Consider the following 24,716-nt stretch of genomic DNA (forward strand, 5'->3'; position numbering starts at 1 on the left):
CATTAACCTGTGTTGCTACTTTGTGAATATGGACCCCCAAATCCCTCCGCTCATTTCCAAGGAGTATGTGGCCTCTTTGTTCCTATTGATACTCTGCCTCACACTCCTCAATTGAAATTCATTTGCCAAGGTTCCTGATTGCTAAACTGTTGGTTTAGGTCTCACCAAAAATAATGACTTATACATTTTAAAAAATTGTTTTATAACCATTACCTCCTAACTCAAGGACACCTGATGCAAGTTTCAGTGGCACAATCTTACCCAAGATCAGCTAACGGCACAGAGCAGTCGCGAATGCAGGTCTGAATGAATTCCAGTGGTTGGTTTAAATGCTTGTGAAAATATTAAAAACATTAAATAGAAAATTTGGAACTTTTCTTTGCTGCCCCCCAACCCCCACCACTATTTCTTCTCCTTGGGCTGTATTTCTGGAATTCTCAGTTGGCTGCAAATCAGTCTTTCATTTTCCTTTCCAGTTAAGAACGCTTTTGTGATGAGGAGCTTTGGTGTGCAGTACAAAATGTTATGTGTTCATGCCATTTTGTTACTTTTTTTGCAACGTGAGAGACTTGGGCCATCAAAAGTTCCAAGGCGTGACATTTAGAGGTGAAAATGGCAACTGAGCAGATTGAAGGCATGGATTTGGGGAGGTGATGAGGTTGGAGGAGTTGGATTGTGAGGTGCAGCAGATGATCACTGTGTCACCAGAAGTGGAATGCAGCTAAGACCAGACTTAAAAGAATGGAAGATGCATCTTGGCATTTAGGGATGGAAGATTTTGGAGAAGGAGGGAAGTACAAGGCTGTACATGGATTTGTAAACCATGCTAATGAAAGTTGGCAAGAGTGGGGAGCCAGTGAAAGTTGACAAGGTTAGAGGGTGGGCAGCTAATGAGAGTTGGGGACAGTATGGTGGTTTAGCATGACTTGGTGCGAGATGCGGGTTACAGTTTTGTGTGCGCAGGATGGAATTAGGGAGGCTGGTGAGGAGTGTATTGGAGCAATTAAATGTGGAGGTGATGAAGATGTGGGGCAAGGGTTTAAGTCTAGCTGGGGACTGAAAGTTCACATGTTGTGGAACTGAAAACGGGTAGTCCTGGTGATAGATATGATGTGACGCTTAATACCTGCCTGTGGTTTGAGTAGAACACTGTGGTATGGAGGAAGATAGAGTTGGGGACTGGATTTTATCGACCCCCACCCCCCCGCCCCCTAACCAATGTTGGGTTTCGAGGCAGGGGGCCAGAAAATGCTTCCGGGAGAGGACCATCACGCATCTCGACGCTGGGAGGGCCCAGCTCAATAGTACCAGCAGCGGCGAGGCCTCTGGCAGCCACTGCCCCCCTCCCCCTAGCGGCTTGGCGAAGGGACCCCAATTTGAATATTTAAATAAACTAAAATGATTGAATTAATGAAGCTCATGTCCCGCTGCAATCTTCAGCCTGGCGGCCAGCACTCCCGCACTTTCGGATCCCTGTCCGGGGAAATGAGGTGCAACACTGGTGGGGGGAGGGGCAAGTCAGTGCTGAGTGGGGGGAGATGGGGAATGGGGTCAAATTAGCATCATGGTTGTAAGGGATGGTGGGAAGGGTTGTAGTTGAAAGTTTGAGCAGTTTTGGGGGGAAAGGTCAGATGGTAAAGGTGAGTTTTGGGCAGGAAAGGGAAAATAATTGTTATTTGGGGGGTGGGAGAAGGGCAAAAGAGATGTATTTAATTCAATTTACCTTTAAGTATTTAAATTAGCTGGTAGGGCTGACGGCCCTTTAAAATAGTGTCAGCGCCTGCGCACAGGCAGCTGGCGCCATTGCCAGGGATGGACAGCCTGCGCCCTCCACGTGAGGGCTGCCATTTTGTCATCTTGCTGTCGAGATCGGCGGCGAGATTATAACATCCAGCCCTAGGAGTAGGGTACAGAATTTTTGACCACAATTAAACATCAACACTTTGGGCTTGTAGGTATCCTTTTGGAGAAAGTTTAACCTCTACATCTTGAAGATTGCCAATCCAAAGGTAGTTGTGGAGCTGAGAGTGGTGGTGATGAGTTAGAGCTGGGTATCATTGGGCATACTATGGAAGCTGACCCTATGATGCCGTGGTGAGATTTTTGAAGAGGAAAAGGAGGTGGTCAGGAATGAACTTTGTGATGACTGTGGACAGGATGTGAACATCAGAACAGGAATAGACCATTCAGTCACTCGAGACTGTTGCAACATTCATTTAGATCACTGCTAATCTGTACCTCAACTCCATTTACCTGCCTTTTCTTTCTATTCCTTGAAACCTTTACCCATCAGAAATTGGCCTTAAGAATTTCAGAAGCTATTGTAGGCCAGCTCCTGGCACTGTAGGTATAGATAGGCATAGCCTTTAAGAGTCACTATCACAAAGCAGTCTGGTAACTTTTGATCAAAGCTATCTCTGCACAGCACAGTAACTGGACTTGAAATGTTTTGAACAGGGAGTGATGAGAGAAATGGTTACAGAGCTGGCTAGAACTGACATTTTAATTATCATTGGAGATTTACTAGGGTTGGCAACCAGAGGAGATAGATTTGAAGTGATGAGTAAAAGAACCAATGGCAACATAAGCAAAGATCTTTCTTTTATGCATCAAGTTACGATCTGGATTGCACCATCTAAGAAGCAGAAAGGAGTGGAACGAATTGGATAGCTCTAACAATGAGCTGGCTCAGGCATAACACTCGGGCATTCACAGTCTCTGCAGTCTGGACCTTATTGTATTTGTCCTGTCTGAAATTCTGCAGCTGGATAACCATTGGCTTCTTCAATCTCTGATGGCTGCTAGTTCATCCACGAAATATTTAGGGCGGTGAGTACTGATGTGCCATGCGGGTAAGTTGCACATCTCCATTGTGCTGTCAGTAATCAATGAAAAATGAGGACCAGCCTCTTACTTTAAATGGAGGGGGGCAAAGTTTGGAGGTCACCACCTAGAGCTGTTGTACCGTTCCAGAAGTCCTTTCTGGCTGGTTATGCATTGTTATTGGCAAAAGCCTGGGAGTGGGTTATCAGTTGGGCAGTCTCACTCTCTCTTTGGCCTCCTTGTCTCAAGGGATGATGAGTAAGCGCCTAGAGGTGGTCAGTGGTTTGTGAAGCAGTGTCTGGAGTGGCTATAAAGGCCAATTCTAGAGTGACAGACTCTTCCACAGGCGCTGCAGATAAAATTGGTTGTCGGGGCTGTTACACAGTTGGCTCCCTCCTTGCAATTCTTGTCTTTTTTCCTGCCAACAGCTAAGTCTCTTCAACTCGCGACTCTTTAGCTCCGTCTTTATGGCTGTCTGCCAGCTCTGGCGATCACTGGCAACTGACTCCCACGACTTGTCAATGTCACAGAACATCATGTTGTGTTTGCAGACCTCTTCAAAGCGGAGACATGCACGGCCGGTGGGTCTGATATCAATGACTAGATCGCTGTACAATGCGTCCTTGGGGATCCTGCCATTTTCCATGCGGCTCACATGGCCAAGCCATCTCGAGCGCCGCTGGCTCAGTAGGGTATATATGCTCAGGATGTTGGCCGCCTCAAGGACATCTGCGTTGGAGATGCAACCCTGCCACCTGATGCCAAGGATTCTCCGGAGGCAGCGAAGATGGAATGAGTTGAGACGTCGCTCTTGGCTGACATACGTTGTCCAGGCCTTGCTGCAAGGTACTGAGGACACAGGCTTGATACACTCTGACTTTTGTGTTCTGTGTCAGTGCGCCATTTTCCCACACCCTTTTGGCCAGACAGGACATAGCAATGGACACCTTTCCCATGCGTTTGCAGAAATCAACATGGAGAGACAGGTTACTGGTGATAGTTGAGCCGAAGTAGGTGAACTCTTGAACTACTTCCAGAGTGTGGTTGCCGATATTGATGGATTGAGCATTTCTGACCCGTGATGTCTGTTTTCTTGAGGCTGATGGCCAAATTCGTTGCAGGCAGCTGCTATCCTGTCGATGAGTCTCTGCAGACAATCTTGTGTGGGATGTTAATGCAGCATCGTCAGCAAAGAGGAGTTCCCTGATGAGGACCTTCCGTACTTTGGTCTTCGCTCTAAAATGGGCAAGGTTGAACAACCTGCCATCTGATCTTGTGTGGAGGAAAATTCCTTCTTAAGACTTGAACGCATGTGAGAGCAGCAGGGAGAAGAAGATCCCAAACAGTGTAGGTGCGCGAACACAGCCCTGTTTCATGCCACTCAGGATAGGAAAGGGGTCTGATGAGGCACCGCTATGCTGAATTGTGCCTTTCATATTGTCATGGAATGAGGTGATATTTAGTAGCTTTTGTGGACATCCGATCTTTGCTAGTCTGAAGAGACCACGTCTGCTGACGAGGTCAAAGGCTTTGGTGAGATCTATGAAAGCAATGCAGAGGATCATCTGTTGTTCACGGCATTTCTCCTGTAGCTGGAGAAGGGAGAACAGCACGTCCATGGTGGATCTCTCTGCTCGAAAGCCACAGTGTGCCTCAGGGTAGACACGCTCAGCCAGCTTCTGGAGCCTGTTCAAAGCGACTCGAGTGAAGACTTTCCCCACTATGCTGAGCAGGGAGATTCCACGGTAGTTGTTGCAGTCACCACGGTCACCCTTGTTCTTATAGAGGGTGATGATATTGGCATCGTGCATGTCCTTTGGTACTGCTCCCTCATCCCAGCACAGGCAAAGCAGTTCATGGAGTGTTGAAGCATAGCAGGCTTGGCACTCTTGATTATTTCAGGGGTAATGCCGTCCTTTCCAGGGGCCTTTCTGCTGGCTAGAGAATCAATGGCATTACTGAGTTCCATTATCAGTTGGGCAGTGCATGTGCAGTATCTAAGGTGGTAGGAGGAGAGTCAGTGTTGGGGTAGAAAGGATCAACAGTGCACAAAATGCTACCTAATTGTACCTTACCAAAAGCAGATGCTGGACTTCATTTGAGTTAGTAAAGCATTTCTAATGATGAGTGGTAACTTGGTTGTTTGGCAGGAGAAACTGTTTTCAGTGTCTGGAATGTATTTGTAAACAGTTTATAGCAAAAGAACCTTGCTTCAAGATGTTGATCTGCACATGCTGGAGCTCGGCCATAATTCACACAACCCAGTTGTAAACCACTCTTGAAAAACAGCACTGATTTTATTTAAATTTAAACACTGCATATTGCAACATCTTCCCAATATCCCACACTACTCTACCTTTTTAAAAAGTTTTTATTTTTAAATATTCTGTGCTATAATTTTAAAGGGGTGTCAGAACAGAGAGACCTGGGGGTTCACATACACAAATCTTTGAAGGCGACAGGGCAAGTTGATAAAACTGGGTTTTTTTAAAAAGAGAAAGACTGTGATCCTGGGCTTAATTAACAGGCATAGGGTATAAAAGCAAGGAAGATGTACTAAACCTGAATAAAATACTGATGATACTAGGGGTGAGGGATTTTAGTTTTCTGGAGAGACTGCTGGTTTCAATCTCACTTTGAAGAACTGGAACCTGTCATAGCCGCTAAGCGCATTGCACTGCTGGACTACAAGAAAGCCCCCAGCGAGTTAACATCTGTAGCACTTAAAGCAGCCAGAAGTGCTGCACAAAGAACAGCCAGGCGCTGCACAAATGACTACTGGCAACACCTATGCAGTCATATTCAGCTGGCCTCTGACACCGGAAACATCAGAGGAATGTATGATGGCACTAAGAGAGCTTTTGGGCCAACCATCAAGAAGATCGCCCCCCTCAAATTAAATCAGGGGACACAATCACTGACCAACTCAAGCAAATGGACCGCTGGGTGGAGCACTACCTAGAACTATACTCCAAGGAAAATGTTGTCACTGAGACTGCCCTTAATGCAGCCCAGTCTCTGCCAGTCATGGATGAGCTGGACGTACAGCCAACAAAATCGGAACTCGGTGATTCCATTGATTCTCTAGCCAGCGGAAAGTCCCCTGGGAAGGACTGCATTACCCCTGAAATAATCAAGAGTGCCAAGCCTGCTATACTTTTAGCACCCTACGAACTGCTTTGCCTGTGCTGGGACGAGGGAGCAGTACCACAGGACATGCGCGATGCCTATATCATCACCCTCTATAAGGACAAGGGTGACCGTGGTGACTGCAACAACTACCGTGGAATCTCCCTGCTCAGCATAGTGGGGAAAGTCTTCACTCGAGTCACTTTAAACAGGCTCCAAAAGCTGGCTGAACGTGTCTACCCTGAGGCACCGTGTCGCTTTCGAGCAGAGAGATCCACCATTGACATGCTGTTCTCCTTTCGCCAGCTACAGGAGAAATGCCGTGAACAACAGGTGCCCCTCTATGTTGCTTTCATTGATCTCACCAAAGCCTTTGACCTCGTCCGCAGATGTGGTCTCTTCAGACTGCTAGCAAAGATCGGATGTCCACCAAAGCTACTAAGTATCATCACCTCATTCCATGACAATATGAAAGGCACAATTCAGCATAGCGGCGCCTCATCAGACCCCTTTCCTATCCTGAGTGGCGTGAAACAGGGCTGTGTTCTCGCACCTACACTGTTTGGGATCTACTTCTCCCTGCTGCTCTCGTGTTCAAGTCTTCAGAAGAAGAAATTTTCCCCCACACAAGATCTGGAGGCAGGTTGTTCAACATTGCCCGCCTAAAAGCGAAGACCAAAGTACGGAAAGTCCTCATCAGGGAACTCCTCTTTGCTGACGCTGCATTAACATCTCACACTGAAGAGTGTCTGCAGAGACTCATCGACAGGATAGCAGCTGCCTGCAATGAATTTTGCCTAACCATGAGCCTCAAGAAAACTAACATCATGGGACAGGACGTCAGAAATGCTCAATCCATCAATATTGGTGACCACGCTCTGGAAGTGGTTCAAGAGTTCACCTACCTAGGCTCAACTATCACCAGTAACCTGTCTCACGATGCAGAAATCAACAAGCACATGGGAAAGGCTTCCACTGCTATGTCCAGACTGGCCAAGAAAGTGTGGGAAAATGGCACACTGAGACGGAACACAAAAGTCCGAATGTATCTCGCCTGTGTTCTCTGTACCTTGCTCTACGGCAGCGAGGCCTGGACAAGGTATGTCAGCCAAGAGCGACGTCTCAATTCATTCCATCTTCGCTGCCTCCGGAGAATCCTTGGCATCAGGTGGCAGGACTGTATCTCCAACACAGAAGTCCTCGAGGCGGCCAACATCCCCAGCTTATACACCCTACTAAGCCAGTGGCGCTTGAGATGGCTTGGCCATGTGAGCCACATGGAAGATGGCAGGATCCCCAAGGACACATTGTACAGCGAGCTCGTCACTGGTATCAGACCCACCGGCCGTCCATGTCTCTGCTTTAAAGACGTCTGCAAACGCGACATGAAGTCCTGTGACATTGATCACAAGTCGTGGGAGTCAGTTGCCAGTGATCGCCAGAGCTGGCGGGCAGTCATAAAGATGGGTCTAAAGTGTGGCGAGTCAAAGAGGCTTAGCAGTTGGCAGGAAAAAAGACAGAAGCGCAAGGGGAGAGCCAACTGTGTAACAGCCCTGACAACCAATTTTATCTGCAGCACCTGTGGAAGAGTCTGTCACTCTAGAATTGGCCTTTATAGCCACTCCAGGTGCTGCTTCACAAACCACTGACCACCTCCAGGCGTTTACCCATTGTCTCTCGAGACAAGGAGGCCAAAGAAAGAAAGGGAGTGGAGAAGCAGAGATTGTTCCCCTTGGAGCAGAGAAGGTTAAGGGGAGAGTTAATAGTTGTTCAAAATTGTTTGATGGAATAAATAGAAACTGTATCCACTGGCAGGGTCAGTAACCAGTGGATACAGATTTAAGGTAATTGGCAAAAGAACCAGAGGAGAGATGAGAATTTTTTTTACATAGCAAGTTGTGATGATCTGGAATGCACTGCCTGAAGTGTTCTGCAAGTGTTCCAGATTTCCGCAACACTTTGTGCGATTACGCCCTTTGTAACATTGCCCTGCCTTTAATGCTCACTTCCCTTGTATCCTTTTAGTGACCAGAGGCTGTATTTGGGGCTTGAGGTGTAGTCTCACCAGATATCTCTACAGTTTATTCATAACTTTCTCTAATTTGGACATGTTGAGCATTCAGCTTGTTAAAACTCAGTTGGTGGAGGGTGGGGGGTGGTGTGGTGGTGGTGGGCGCGGAAAGCAGAAGAGTTGTAACACCACCAACCACCCCCCCCCCCCCCCCCCCCCAAAAAAGAAAACAGACACATTTGGATTAGGTGGGATGTTAAAATATTTGTTTTAAAAATTCTGAAACCTGACCACAAACCACCTACTTTTGGTTTTAACAGGCATGATGGGGACTGGCAACTGACCCTGCTCGCAGGAGGCAGGTTGGCAATTTAAATACTATAACGAGGCTGTATGCTGCATTTAACTAGTTTAAACCTAATGCTGGCCATTCAAGTTATGTGGGTCTCTGGGAAACCCAGCAGCTAAAGGGAGGTGAGGACTGCTGTATCCAAATTACCTGCTTAACCAACCCCTAGTGATCGGACTTTGCCATTTCCACCCCCGCTCCCAACCCTTCTGATCTCCCATCTTTCCTCTAGTCTCTGATTCCCTCCCACCCCCACTTCCTGGCTCCAGCCTTCCTACCCGTCCTCCATTCCTGCTTCCTTTCCACTCCCTGGCTGTGGCCTGGTGCTGAAAGCCTGTCCTCTCGACAGCTAGCCAGCTATTTAATCTGGCTGTCTGCGATTAGAAGATGGAGATACGAAATGCTCATCGCTTCCTGCTACTTAACTTTGTCTGGGTTTCCCGACCTCAAAGCAGCTGTCTACCTCCTCCCTCCTCGCCTCTTGATTTAATATCCAGTCCTGTATGTTTTGGGAAAAAAAATGGGTTCAGCACATAGAAACATAAAAATGTCTAGATAAAGAATGATCACAGTTCATCTAGTTTGCTTTTTATCATCCTGGTAGTTGCATGATATAGTAATGGAGTTGTTGACTAATTACAGCAATCAATCTCTTATCAATTAGTCTGCAACATACCCAGACTTGAGGTGAGGAAGCCCTCATTGATGCAAAGCTTTGGTTCAAAGTAACCTGTTCATCCCAAGCATACTACACTCACCATATGTCATGTCACAGATTATTCGAGTACTATATACCAAAGTACTTTTTTTTTTAAAAAAAAAGGACTGTAACACCTGACCCCTTCTGTACTTGATATGCAGAATTCATTGCAAGTTTACTTAATACAGACCATATCCAGCACCAGGTCCAAGATTGAAATAGGTTGCTGTTCACTAATTAGTTCCATTCCCTAGTTTTTATATTTCTAAACAAATGATACCAGTGCTGAGGAATGGAAAAGGTTGTTGGCTTTTTGGCAGCTAATGTTGGCATTGAATACTTTTTAGGTCAGAATGGCACCTCTGATAAATGGACTAAAGCCCCTTTTTACTGTCAACGTGCTTGAATCTTAATTTCAGAACAACACCCTTATCATACTTCGTATAATTTTTCCATTTCTTCCATCCCTTGACACCTCCAAATGAGATTGCCAAATTTATGTGGACAGTTCGGAACTGTGGATTGCTGCCCACTGGGAAGCGGGTAAACAGATGGTGATTTCATCCCTTCAGTTTGACATGGATTTTGAACTCCATTTCAGAGACTGAATTTTAAAAAACCTTTTGCAGGATGTGGGCATCAGTTTGGGATGAGCCAGCATTTATTGCCTATCCCTAATTGCCCTTGAGAAGGTGGTGGCGCTGGACCACCCTCTTGAACCGTTTCTGTTGTTATGAGAGGGTGAGAAAGGTGTCTAGGGGTCTGTTACTATCTTCACCTGGTCTTATTGTAACAGGGTTTAAATTTAAACACTGTTTTGAGCTCCCCCTTTTGTGAATCCTTGTTTCCAGTTATAAGGCTTTCTTTGGTTTAAAGAAAAAAGATGAAATTTATTAAACCTTAAACTTGAACTCTAATACGGTTAATGCCTACGGATATATGACGCACCCACGCTAGCATGCACACGCGATACACACATGCAAATAGGGGCAGAAAAGAGCAGAAGAAAAGATAAGTAGAACAGTTTGAGGCAATATCTTGTTACTGTTTCTCAAGCTTGCTGTAGTCATTGATTGAAGATATGGTCTTGTGTTTTGTTGGGGCCCAATAGTCTTTATAAAATCTTGTTCACGTAGGAAACCTTTCTCTCTTTGAGTTTCACGTGTTTTCACAGTGCCGTGGGAAAGAGATGGAGGCAGGCAGACAGGAGAGGAGATGCTCAATGGCGTTCTCTTTCAAAATCCCTTTGTCTGGAGTTCAAATTCAAAAACACTCCTCCCAGGTTGCCCTGCAGCTTAGTCATGTGATGAGCTCCTTATATGGAACAGTCTCTTCAAAATCCTTTGGAAGTTCAAATTCTCTGCAACAGCCAGTTAGTCATGTGACTAAAACTGGTCTGACCTGTGTATTGGGGAAGTAACTATTGGGTCCCTTTTTGTTCCAATGCTGCTAGTTCGATGCAAATGTCCTTCCAGTCAGGGTTTTGCAATTTTAAGTTTCAATGTTCCTGCGGCAAAATCATCTGTGCCTCAGTCTTGGCAGGTGGGGGGGTTTGCCTGACACTGTCTATGTGGTGAAGGTACATCCGCAGTGTTAAGTAAGGAGATCCAAGATTTTGATCTGATCCCTGTAAATACAGTTCCCACAGTATTTTTATTTTCATATTAAAATTTCAGTTACCCTTCCAGACTGAATTAATTTTTGCTTTATGTTGACCTCCAAAATACCAGAAAATGTAACGATGCAATACCAAAAATGTTCTTTGATCCTGTTCCAACCACCCCATCCAGAAACTAAACTTGTGCCTGCATCCTCCATCAATAATATCTGAATCCTCCAATGATGTCAACAGCCATGGCTCATCTGGTAGTGCTCTTGCCTCTTGAGTAAGAAAATGATAGGTTCAAGTCCCATTCCAGTGATTTGAGCATAAAATCCAGGCTGACACTTCATTGCCATTACTGAGGGAGTGCTGCACTGGCAGAGGTGCCATCTTTTGGATGAGACGTCAAACTGAGGCCCCATTGCTCCCTCGTGGATGTAAAAGATCCCATGGCACTTTTTGAAGAAGAGCAGGGAGCTTTCCCTGGTGTCTTGGCCAATATTTATCCATCCATTATCTGGTCATTATCACATTGCCGTTTGCAGGCGCTTGCGGCATGCAAATTGGTTGCCGCATTTCCTACATTATAACAGTGGCTACACTTCAAAAGTACACCATTGGCTGTGAAGTGCATTGGGACGTCCTGAGGTGAAAGCTGCCATATAAATCAAAGGTCTGTAATTTTTCTACTGAGGTAAACATTGGAATATGGGATAAATCTGTACTTTATTACGAACTTGTATCCGACTCCATTGTACCTCCTACTCTTTATCTCTCCTGAGACATGTGTTTAGGCTGTTTTGGGGCAGTCAGATTTTGTTAGGCAATATAATTATATGTAATGTTTGTTAATGTGTGTAAAGATGTGCGTGGCTAAAGCTGTTTAACCTGGAAAGACACTGGCTTGTAGAACTAGTTAAAGTTTTTAATATATTTTCAATTGATAGTCCACACACAATATTAATTGAAAGGTACTCTTAATTGAAGTTTGTACTTTATGGAAAGGCATTTGGTTCATACCAAGTCTGTAAAGCTTAGCTGTGTAATTTGTGTAGGCATTTTTGTTCATTTTGTTCATTTTACAGATATATAACATATAGACATATAATGTACAGGACAACATGGTATAGGGTTACATAAATGTAGCCACATCTGTGGTTAGTCAGTTGAACAACACCAGTCTTTGCATGAATGATTCAGTTTCTGGGCAAAGCAAGGACACCAATGTGGCAGTAGTAGAGCTGTCGGTCCTATGACTAATAACTTTATAAAATGCTTCATTAAATATTAATTGTGCTTAATCGTTCCTTTCCTCGGGCGCTGAGATTCTGCCAATAATGAGCACAAGAGGAATTACACGCAACTGAAATGTTAGTAAAAGCAAAATACTGCGGATGCTGGAAATCTGAAATAAAAACAAGAAATGCTGGAACCACTCAGCAGGTCTGGCTGCATCTGTGAAAAGAGAAGCAGAGTTAACATTTCGGGTCAGTGACCCTTCTTCGGAACTATAACTTAAATTTTGTATAAACTTAATTGCGCCAAGTACATATTATAAGACATGCGTGTGTTGAAACAGCAACAACATTGTGAGTCAATAGAATAATTTGAAATGAGTGTCTGCACCTGTCATTCTCTCTTTTGTGTTCTGCAACTTCTGGTCAGAGGGAGTTTGAGATGGATGGAATCCCTGGTTATTTTATAACCAGAGACTTTAGCACAAAAATCTAGGCAGACACTCCAGTGACAGCACTGAGGAAGTGCTGCAGTATCGGAGGTGTCATCTTTCGGATGAGACTTTAAGCTGAAGTCCTGTCTGCCTTCTCGGGTGAATGTTGTCAAAGCCACTATTTCAAAGAAGAGCAAGGATGTTCTCCCTGGTGTCTTGGCCAATATTTATTTCTCAACCAACATTACTAAAAACAGATGATGTTCTTCATGTTGCTGTTGGAGCTTGCTGTGTGCAAATTGGCTGCCGTGTTTCAAACATTACTACGGTAGCTGTACTTCAAAAGTGAAATGCTTTGGGAGATCCTGAGGTAATGAAAAGTGCTATAGAAATGACAATAACAATAAAACATAGATAGGATTGAAATTGTGCAATATATCCACACACTTCTCAATCTAAAATCTCAAACGTATGCAATATTGTGAGGGACTATTTATTCCCACTTTTTTTTTTTAACCTCCCAACTTATATTCTTAAATGGTTTTAAAAGAGACCTGCTAACTTGGCAATGCACTTGCAAGGTATTTACAGCACAGAAACGGGCCATTCTGCCTAATGGGTCCGTGTTGGTGTTTTTGCACCACATAAGCCTTTGCCCACTCCCCCCGTCCCGCTGACCCGAGGGACTTTGAGGGAATTCCACAGATCCCTCTGGTTATTTTTTTTTAAAAAAAATCTTTATTGACCATATATTTGTGGCCGTGTTCTCATTAATGTTTTCATTTGGTCGGATGGTGCTGTCTTTTAGAAGTTGGGATCAGAAATATCCAGCAGGAAGAGTGGTCGGGAGTTGTGCACAAAATTTGAAAACTGTACCTGTCGAAGGAATTGTCTGATGTCTGTTTCTGTTTTTTGAATGTGTACTTTTCCCGTGAGTCCCAACTTTCTTTCTGTTGAGACTGAGTGATCTCATTCAGATTAGTGGGATCCTATAATTTCCTCTTTTTTTGATAGTAGTGGAAAGTCTATTTAAAAATGAAGTAAATTAGGCCAGGATAGTTGCTAATTGTAACAAAAACAAGAAATGCTGGAATCACTCAGCAGGTCTGGCAGCATCTGTGGAAAGAGGCAGAGTTAACGTTTCGGGTCAGTGACCCTTCTTCGGAACTAACAAATATTCGAAAAGTCACAGATTATAAACAAGTGAGGTGGGGGTGGGGCAAGAGATAACAAAGGAGAAGGTGCAGATTGGACCAGGCCACATAGCTGACCAAAAGGTCACGGAGAAAAGGCAAACAATATGTTAATGGTGTGTTGAAAGACAAAGCATTAGTACAGATTAGGTGTGAATACACTGAATATTGAACAGCAGCAAGTGCAAACCTGAAGAAGAACAACCTGAAAAAAACAGTGGGTAAGCAAACTGAACAAACTAAGATGAAATGAAATAAATGCAAAAAAAATTGTAAAAAATGTAAAAAGGAATGTAAAATAAAAAGGAAGAAAAAATAACTAAAAATGAAAGTAAAATGGGGGGCTGTCATGCTCTGAAATTATTGAACTCAATGTTCAGTCCGGTAGGCTGTAGTGTGCCTAATCGGTAGATGAGATGCTGTTCCTCGAGCTTGCGTTGATGTTCACTGGAACACTGCAGCAATCCCAGGACAGAGATGTGAGCATGAGAGCAGGGGGGAGTGTTGAAATAGCAAGCAACTGGAAGCTCAGGGTCGTGCTTGCGGACTGAGCGGAGATGTTCCGCAAAGCGGTCACCCAGTCTGCGCTTGGTCTCCCAAATGTAGAGGAGACCACACTGTGAGCAGCGAATACAGTATACTACATTGAAAGAAGTACAAGTAAATCGCTGCTTCACCTGAAAGGAGTGTTTGGGGCCTGGGATAGTGAGGAGAGAGGAGGTAAATGGGCAGGTATTACACCTCCTGCGATTGCAAGGGAAGGTGCCCTGGGACGGGGACGAGGTGGTGGGGCTAATGGAGGAGTGGACCAGGGTGTCGCGGAGGGAACGATCCCTTCGGAATGCTGACCGGGGAAGGGAGGGGAAGATGCGACTGGTAGTGGCATCACGCTGGAGGTGGTGAAAATGGCGGAGGATGATCCTTTGGATATGGAGGCTGGTGGGATGAAAAGTGAGGACAAGGGGAACCCTGTCACGGTTCTGGGAGGGAGGGGAAGGGGTGAGGGTAGAGGTGCGGGGAATGGGTCAGACACGGTTGAGGGCCCTGTCAACCACAGTGGGGGGAAATCCTCGGTTGAGGAAAAAGGAGGTCATATCAGAAGCACTGTCATGGAAGGTAGCATCATCAGAGCAGATGCGTCGGAGACTGAGAAACTGGGAGAATGGAATGGAGTCCTTACAGGAGGTAGGGTGTGAAGAAGTGTAGTCGAGGTAGCTGTGGGAGTCAGTGGGCTTATAATGGATATTGGTAGACAACCTATCCCCAGAGATGGAGACAGAGAAGTCGAGGAAGGGAAGGGAAGTGTCAGAGATGGACCATGTAAAGGTGAGAGAAGGGTGGAAATTGGAAGCAAAATTGATATAGTTGCTAATTGTAGCTGTGCATCACTGCTATCTCCACTGTCCCCGTCTTGCAGCTCCTTCCCTGTACTCATTCAATATTTTTCTTCGTGTATTTATCCAATCCCTTTAATTTTTAAAGTCATAATTCATTCCACTTTCATAGCCACCTGTGGTAATGCATTCCATATGAATTGCCTACCCCTATTCCTCATCTCCGTTTTTCCCCAAAGTGTAGCTGCTTCACATTTTTCCACATTGGAACTGCATTTTCTGCATGTTTGGCTATTTATCAAACCTGTCTATGTCCTTTAAACTACTTCCAAAATATATTTGGAGTAGGTCAATATGTAACTTTTTTTTAAAGCTGAATTTTCAGCTTGGAATCCCTGTGGAATGAATGAAGCTTCATTACAGCTCTAATTAAGAAGTGGGCAGCTTAACCTTTGCTATCCGCCTGATGGGTTCAGCATTTCCTTAGCCAGTTGCATAGTTCATGGTGGCTTCCTAAATTTGATACAGATGTCTTGTAATTAAAGGGTTAAAATATGTCAAATGGAAGAATTATTTTGAAATATTTAGTTTGACTGATACTCAAGAGTTGAAGTCTAATGGCCTGCTTTCTCTAACCCAAAAAACAAGCTGCCGAGTGTTACTAAATGTGCAACTTGGCTTAAAAGAACCAATGAAATTTATACATGCAACACAAGCCTTCTGGAGTTTAACTTTAACATAATTATTTGGACATTAATTGTGTGGGGGAGAGTAGAATCTACATTTTCAAAGCCTCATCAGATGTCTAAATCTAAATTGTGCCACATTCATTGTTAGAGTAAATATTTACATCTGTATTCTTTTGATCAGATGTTGTTCCAACTCCAAATTGGGATCACATTTTTCTCGCTGACCATGGAATTTAACCCTCAAGAGTCAGCTAACTCCAGTTGGTAGCTAACGTAACCTCTCAGCCCAAATGTGGTGGATTTAAGCCCCACTGTACTCTCTAACACACCACCTAGGTTGATTGCATTGGTGCAGTACTGCATGAATCTTTGAAATGAGACTTGCTGCAATTGTATAGAACCTTGGTGAAAATGTAGCTGGAATATTCTTTACAGTTTTGGTCTCCTTATTTAAGGAAGGATATACTTGCCATAGAGGGTGTGCAACAGAATGGTGGGATTGTCTTAGGAGAGATTGAGGATACTGTGCCTACATTCTCTAGAGTTTCGAAGAATGAGAGGTGATTTCATTGAAACTTACAAAATTCTTACAGGGCGTGAAAGGATAGACATGGCTTGGATGTTTCCTCTGACTGGTGAGTCTAGAACCAGGGGACACAATCTCAGAATAAGGGGCAGGCCATTTAAGACTGAGATGTGGAGGAATTTCTTGACTCGGAGGGTGGTGAATCTGTGGAATTCTGTACCCCCGAGGGCTATGGAAGCTCATTCATTGAGCATATTCAAGACAGAAATTGATCAATCTCTGGATACTAATGACATCAGGGGGTATAGGGATAGCGTGGGAAAGTGGTGCTGAGGCAGATGATCAGCCTTGATCTAATTGAATGAATGGTGGAGCAGGCTCGACGGGCTGAATGGGCTACTCCTGCTATGTTCCTATAAGACATTGAACCAAGGCCCCCTCTGCCTGTGCAAATGGGTATAATATATTGCCTGGTGCTAATCGAATAAGTGCAGGGGAATTTTCCTGGTGCACTAAGTGATATCCTCCCCTCAACCGCCACCATCAGAAATATAATTTGGGCATTTGTCTCATGGGATCTTGATGTGCAAAAATTATTTGTGCTTGCCTACATGACGCCACTGAGTGTACTTCAAGGTAATCCGTCGCTTGTAAAGCACTTTGGGATGTCCTGAACACAAGATAAGGTAGTATATAAATGCAAGTTTTCTCTTCCATTTGCTCAAATGGCAGTGATGCCTGCAATTTGAATAGAAGGCTTGGTGCTGATATGGGAGGAAATCTAAACTTGGAAATGACTTTGTTTGCAAGGGTTTATTGAGCAATGCAGTTTATTTATTTTATTTAGAGATACAGCACTGAAACAGGCCCTTCGGCCCACCGAGTCTGTGCCGTCCATCAACCACCCATTTATACTAATCCTACACTAATTCCATATTCCTACCACATCCCCACCTGTCCCTATATTTCCCTACCACCTACCTATACTAGGAGCAATTTTATAATGGCCAATTTACCTATCAACCAGCAAGTCTTTGGCATGTGGGAGGAAACCGGAGCACCCGGAGGAAACCCACGCAGACACAGGGAGAACTTGCAAACTCCACACAGGCAGTACCCAGAATTGAACCGGGTCGCTGGAGCTGTGAGGCTGCGGTGCTAGCCACTGTGCCGCCCAAAGTTGAACTTTGATTCTTCATTGTGGCTTCCAATGTAAAGTGACAGCCATCTGGCAGACTGAGAGTAAGCGAACACTATACTTGTTGCTGAATAAAGCAGTTGCTCAGGTGGATTGGCTCCTGATTCTCTCTCCTTCCATAACCAGGTGCACTTGCTATAGTGAGTGTGTTGAGTACAAGGTGTTCAATTCGTTGGGAGGTTTTGGTTTGCACTGGAACAGGTTGCCTTGGAGAATTGGGTGTGGGCTGCATTCCCCATGGCCATGGGAGATGTATAAAAGTGTGAGGATGGTGCGATGAACCTTTATAAATAGCAGGTTAGATTTCAGCTGGAGTACTGTGGTCAATTTTGGCCACCAACTTTAGGCTTTGGAGATTAACTAAAGTGGAACTAGGGATGAGGGACTTAAATTATATAGAGAGACTGGAGAAGCTGGGGTTGTTCTCCTTAGAGCAGTAAGGGTTAAGGGGAGATTTAATAGAGGTATTCAAAATCATGAAGGGGTTTGATAGAGGAAATAGATTGTTCCTGTTGAAGTTTTTTGAGGATGTAACTAGCAGAATAGGTAAGGGTGGATGTGGTATAGTTAGACTTTCAAAGTTTTTGATGAGCTCCCACACAAGAGGTTAGTAAACAAAATTTAGAGCACATGGGATTGGGGGGGATAATATACCAGCATGGATTGAGAACTGGTTAACGACAGAAAACAGAGTAGGAATAAAGTGGTCATATTTGGTTTGGCAGGCTGTGACAAGTGGTGTACTGGAAGGATCTGTGCTTGGGACCCAGCTACTCGCAATCTATACCAATGATTTGAATGTGGGGATTAATGTAATATTTCCATGTTTGCAGATGACACAAAACTTGTTTAAAGTGTGCGTTGTGAAGAGGATGTGGAGAGGCTAGGTGAATGAGCAAAAATTTGGCAGATGAAATACAATGTGGAGAAATGTGAGGTTATTCACTTTGATGGGAAAAACAGAAATACAGAGTATTTCTTAAATGGTGAGAGGCTGGAAAGTGTTGAAATTCAAAGGGATCTGGGTGTCCTTGTTTATGAGTCATTGAAAGCTAACATGCAGGTACAGCAGGCAATTAAGAAGGCAAATTGTATGTTAACCTTTATTACACGAGGATTTGAATATCGGAGTAAAGATGTCTTACTGCAGTTATATAGAGTCTTGGTGAGACCGCGCCTGGAGTATTGTGTGCAGTTTTGGACTCCTTACCTAAGGAAAGATATACTTGCCATAGAGGGAGTGCAACGAAGGTTCACCAAACCAATACCTGGAATGGAGGGATTGTCCCATAAGGAAAGATTAAATAGACTGGGTCTTTATTCTCTGGAGTTCAAAAGAATGAGAGGTGATTTCATTCAAGCATACAAAATTTTTACAGGGCTCGACAGAGTAGATACAGGCAGGATGTTTCCCCTGGCTGGGGAGTCTATAATGAGGGGCAGGCCATTTAGGACTGAAATGAGGAGGAATTTCTTTGCTCAGAGGGTAGTGAATCTATGGAATTCTCTGCACCAGAGGTCTGTGGAGGCTCAGTCATTGAGTATGTTCAAGGCTAAGATCGATAGATTTCTACGCATTAAAAACATCAAGGGATACAAAGATAGTGCAGGAGAATGGTGTTGAAGTAGGTGATCAGCCATGATCTCATTGAATGGCGGAGCAGGCTCAAAGGGCTGAATGGTCTACTCCTGCTCCTGTTTCTTGTGTTGCATAGATAAGGAGAAACAGTTTCCAGTGCACAGGGGACACAGATTTAAGATAATTAACAAAAGAACCAGAGAGAAGACTAGGAGATTTTTCTTAAATGCAGCGAGTTGTGAAGATCTGAAATGCACTGCCTGAAAAGGTAGGGGAAACAGATTCAGGAGTAACTTTCGAAAGGGAATTGGATAAATGCTTCAAGGGGAAATATTTGCAGGGCTATGGGAAAAGAATAGGGAGAATGGGACAATTGGAGAGCTGACACAAGCATAAAAGGCGCATAACATCCTGTGCTGTATTAATTTTATAATTCTATGAAACTTATATCCTCTCTAAACCTCCTGGAACTGTGTGGGAGCAGCCCAAACCTCAATAGATCTAATCTAGATGGTTGTTCCTGTGTAGGCAGGTGCTCTTGCAGCTGTGTGGACAGGAATTATGGGATAGCAGCTTTTTAAATCCATAATTATTGAAAGTTGGCACTCTAATTAGTTTATTGTAGAATTTGTGTGGGCAAACGATTTGGGGATGGGGCAAACGTTCAAATGATGGTGGGATTGATCGATTCAGTGATTGCACTACAAAAGATGTGGCAATTGAGGAATAGAAGATTCTATCATCGAACTACCTGAAGATTAAAAGAGCATCTTTTTAAAGAATTGGTGCCCGTGTAAGCCAAGTCCCTTGTCGACACGCTGGGATGTATTGCTCTCAACGCCAGCCTCCAAACCACTCCACAGATGGAAAGAACTTACATTTATATATCACCTTTCACAAGCGTAAGCCATCTCAAAGTGCTTCGCAGCCAATGAAGTACTTTTGAAGTGTGGTCACTGTTGTAATGTAGGAAATGTGGCAGTCAATTTGTGAATGGCAAGATCCAATAAACTGCAATGATGTTGACCAGGTAATTTTTTTTTTGAGGTGTTGGTTGGAGTATAAATATTGTCCAGTGTACCAGAGAAAACTCACCAGCTCTAATTTGAAGTAGTGCCATGGAATTTTTTTTCATCCACCTGAGAGGGCAGACAGGGCCTCAGTTTAATGCCTCATCTGAAAAACGGGACATGGTCCTAGCCAGTTGCGCAAAGCTTTTGCAATCACAAGACTTGTTCAAAATACGTGAATGGATGAGAAAATAGAGGAAACTCCACTATGCATCACAGTGAAGAGATTTTCTAGTCCTCCTTGTCCTAACTTTCCACCCCACCAGCCTATACATCCAAAGGATCATTTTCTGCCACCTCCAGTGTGATGCCACCACCAAACTCTCCTTCCCCTCCCCTGTCAGCATTCTGAAGGGATAGTTCCCTCCGCGACACCCTGGGTCCACTCTTCCATTACCCCCGACACCTCTTCCCTTCCCACGGCACCTTCCCATGCAATCGCAGGAGGTGTAATATTGCCCTTTTACCTCCTCTTTCTTCATCCAAGGCCCCAAACACACCTTTCAGGTGAAGCAGCAATTTACTTGTACTTTTGATTCGGTATGCTGTATTCGCTGCTCACAATGCGGTCTCCTCTACATTGGGGAGACCAAACACAGATTGGGTGACCGCTTTGCGGACCACCTCAGCTCAGTCCAAATGAATGACCCCAAGCTTTCAGTTGCTTGCCATTTCAATATAGCCCCCTGCTCCCATGCCCACATCTCTGTCCTTGTTCACTGGAACACTGCAGGAGGCCATGAATGCAAGCTCGAGAAACAGCACCTCATTTTCCAATTAGGCACTCTACAGCCTTCCAGACTGAACATCAAGTTCAATAATTTCAGAACATGACTGACCCCTTTTTAAATTTATTTTATCATTTTTTTCCCACCATGTGCCTGCCTTTAAACTGCGTTTTTCATGTTTGTACTTTTGGCTAGTGCTGTTCATTTATTCTGTCATTAACACTCTCTCTGCTTTGTCTTTCACCACACCATCAGCATACTCTTTTTGCCTTTGCCCCATGATCTCCTCATCAGCTAATCTTTCCAGCCCTCTGTCCAATCACGCACCTTCCTTTTTGTTCTCTTCCCTGCCACCCACCCCCAGCTTTACTTGCTTAAAACTTATTACATTTCTAACCTTTGCCAGTTCTGATGACAGGTCACAGACCTGAAACGTTAACTGTGCTTCTCTCTCCACAGATGCTGCCAGACCTGCTGAGTATTTCCAGCACTTTCTGTTTTTACCTCTGAGAGTAACATTTGGCTGATAATAGAAAATCCACAAACATTGGTCTTGCATGTGTTATACAATGCTACCCTGGACATTGGAGTGAAGCACAATAACAAACTGTCTAGTTATTTTGCAAAATATCTGGCAGGTAATTGGAAAAGAGGGTGCAGAGATTTATCAATGATTTTAGGGATGGGGGATTTTAGTTACAAGATTAGATTGGAAAAATTGGGGTGGTGGTTCTTAGAACAAAGGAGGTTGAGGGGAGATTTAGTAGAAATGTACAGGATTATGACAGGCTTAGATAAGTTAGACAAGGGAAAACTATTCCCATTAACTATGGTGCAAGGACTAGGACACCGATTTAAAGGTTTTGGGCAAAAGATGCAGGGTGAATGTGAGGAAGAACTTTTTTTACGCAGCGGATAGTAACAACCTGGAACTTGCTGCCCACCAGGGTGGTGGAAGCGGAGATGATCAATAACTTCAAAAGGAAATTGACTTGGGCGATGGGGATTGAGCGGGGGAGTAGGGCAGATTGCATAGCTCTGAAGAGCTGGCATAGGCTTGATGGACCGAATGGCCGCTTCCTGTGCCTAAATAACTCTGACCTCTTTATGCCTTTTGTTACGACCTCAGTGAGATTATTAATGTGAAAAATACGAGATGAAGCCCTCCGACCGATTTCAAGAATTACTCAAGATTTCACGTTTAAGACTTCTTATAACCAAACTAAAAGAATACAAGAAATAGGAGCAGAAGTAGACCATGTGGCCCATCAAGCCTGCTCTGCCATTAAATATGATTGTGGCTGATCTTGAGCTTCAACTGCACATTCCTGCCCACTCGCCATATCCCTTGATTCCCTGAGTGACCAAAAATCTGTCTATTCCAAACTTAAATGTATTCAATGATGGAGAATCCACAACCCTCTGAGGGTAGAGAATTCCAGAGATTCACAACCCATTGAGTGAAGTAATTTCTCCTGATCGCCATCCTAAATTCAGCCCCTTATCCTGAGACTGTGCCCCCATGTTTTAGATTCCTTGACCAGCAGAAACAATCTGTGTCTAACTTATCCAACCCCTTCAGAATCTTGTTTGCTTCTCATTCTTTGAAACTCCAGAGAATATAGGCCCAATTTATTCAGCGCCTCATCATGGAACAACCCCCTTATCCCAGGGACCAGTTTAGTGAACCTTCACTATACTGTCTCTAATGCAAGTATATCCTTTCTTTATGTGGAGACCAAAACTGCACACTGTACTCCAGATGTGGTCTCACCAAAAGGATATTCAATTAAAGCATAACTTCCTTATTTTTGTACTCCAATCCCCTTGCAATAAAGGCCAACATGCCATTTGCCTTCCTAATGACTTCTTGTTCCTACGTGCTAACTTGCTGCATTCCTTGTTCAAACACACACCAGTCTCTGAACATCAACACTTACATGCTCCACACCTTTTTAAAAAAAAAATTCTGCTTTTCTATTCTTACGACCAAAGTGAATACCTTCAAACTTTCCTACATTATACTCCATCTGCCATCTTGTTGCCCATTCACTTAAACTGTTTATATCTCTTTGTAGCCTCTTTGTGTCCTCCCCACAGCCTACCTTTCCACCTACCTTTTGTATCATCAGTAAACTTGGATACATTGCTCTCTGTCTATTCATTTAAGTCATTAATATAGATTGTAAATAGCTGAGTCCCCAGCACTGATCCTTGCGGCACTCCACTATTTACTAACTGCCAACTTGAAATACCCCGTTTATGCCCATTCTTTGCTTCCTGTCCGTTAACCAATTCTCCATCCATGCTAATAAGTTACCCCCAACTCCATGAGTCCTTATCTTGCCAATTAACCTTTTGTGTGGCACCTTATTGAATGCCTTTTAGAAATCCAGCTATACTACCAGTACAAACTGGACGGGTTACATCTGGGCAGGACCAGGACTGATGTCCTAGGGGGAGTATTTGCTAGAGTGGTTGGGGAAGGTTTAAACTAAAATGGCAGGGGTATGGGAACCTTTGCAAGGAGTCAGAGGAGTGGGGGGGGGGGAAAAGAGATCAAAGACGAAAACAAAAAGACAGTAAGGGGAATAAGAAAAGTGATAAGCAGAGAAATCGAGGGCCACAGTGAAAAATAGTGGGAAAGGGCCAAGTAAGGTTAAAAAGACAAGCCTTAAGGCTTTCTGCCTTAATGCGCGGAGCATTCGCAATAAAGTGGATGAATTAATCGCGCAAATAGATGTAACAGGTATGATATAGTCAGGATTATGGAGACATGACTGCAAGGTGACCAGGGATGGGAAATGAACATCTAGGGGTATTCAGTATTTAGGAAGGATAGACAAAAAGCATAAGGTGGTGGAGTTGCAATGCCGGTTAAAGAGGAAATTAACACAATAATGAGGAAAGATATTGGCTCCGACTATGTGGAATCTGTATGGGTAGAGCTGAGAAATACTAAGGGGCAAACACTGTTAGTGGGGGTTGTATATAGAGCCCCAAACTGTAGTGATGTTGGGAATGGCATTAAACAGGAAATTAGAGATGCATGTGATTAAAGGAACATCTATAATTATGGGTGACTTTAATCTGCATATAGATTGGGCAAATCAAATTAGTCACAATACCGTAGAGGAGGAATTCTTGGAGTGTATACAGAATGGTTTTCTGGACCAATACATTGAGGAACTAACTAGAGAACAGGCCATCCTAGACTGGGTATTGTGTAATGAGAGAGGAATAAATGACATTCTAGTTGTGCAGGACCCCTTGGGGATGAGCGACCATAATATGATAGAATTCTTCATCAAAAGATGGAGAGTGACATAGTTGAATCTTAGTAAACGAAACTATCAAGATATGAGGCGCGAGTTGGCTATGATGGATTGGGAAACGTTACTTGAAGGGATGACGGTGGAAAGGCAATGGCAAACATTCAAAGAGCGCATGGATGAAATAAACACAGTTTTTTTATTCCTGCCTTGCACAAAAGTAAAACTGGAAAGGTAGCCAAACCATGGCTTACAAGGGAAATTAGAGATAGCATTAGATCCAAGGAAGAGGCATATAAATTTGCCAGAAAATACCAACAGACCTGAGGATTAGGAGCAGTTTAGAATTCAGCAAAGGAGGACCAAGGGCTTGATTAAGAAGGGGAAAATAGAGTATGAGAATAAGCTTGCGGGGAACATAAAAGCTGACTGTAAAAGTTTCTATAGGTATGTGAAGATAAGATGATTGGTGAAGACAGATGTAGGTCCCTTACAGTCAGAAACAGGCGAATTTATTATGGGGAACAAAGAAATGGCTGACCAACTAAATGCATACTTTGGTTCTGTTTTCACAAAGGAGGACACAAATATCATACCAGAAATGGTGGGGAACACAGGGTTTAGTGAGAGACAAGAACTGAAGGAAATCAGTATTAATAGAGAAATGGTGTTGGGGAAATTGATGGGATTGAAGGCGATAAATCCCCAGGGCCTGATGGTCTGTTTCCCAGAGTACTTAAGGAAGTGGCCCTAGAAATAGTGGATGCATTGGTGGTCATCTTCCAAGATTCTATAGACTCTGGAACAGTTCCTACAGATTGGAGGGTAGCTAATGTAATCCCA

The sequence above is a fragment of the Heterodontus francisci genome, chromosome 12, assembly GCF_036365525.1.
Source record: "Heterodontus francisci isolate sHetFra1 chromosome 12, sHetFra1.hap1, whole genome shotgun sequence".
Classification (NCBI taxonomy): Eukaryota; Metazoa; Chordata; class Chondrichthyes; order Heterodontiformes; family Heterodontidae; genus Heterodontus; species Heterodontus francisci.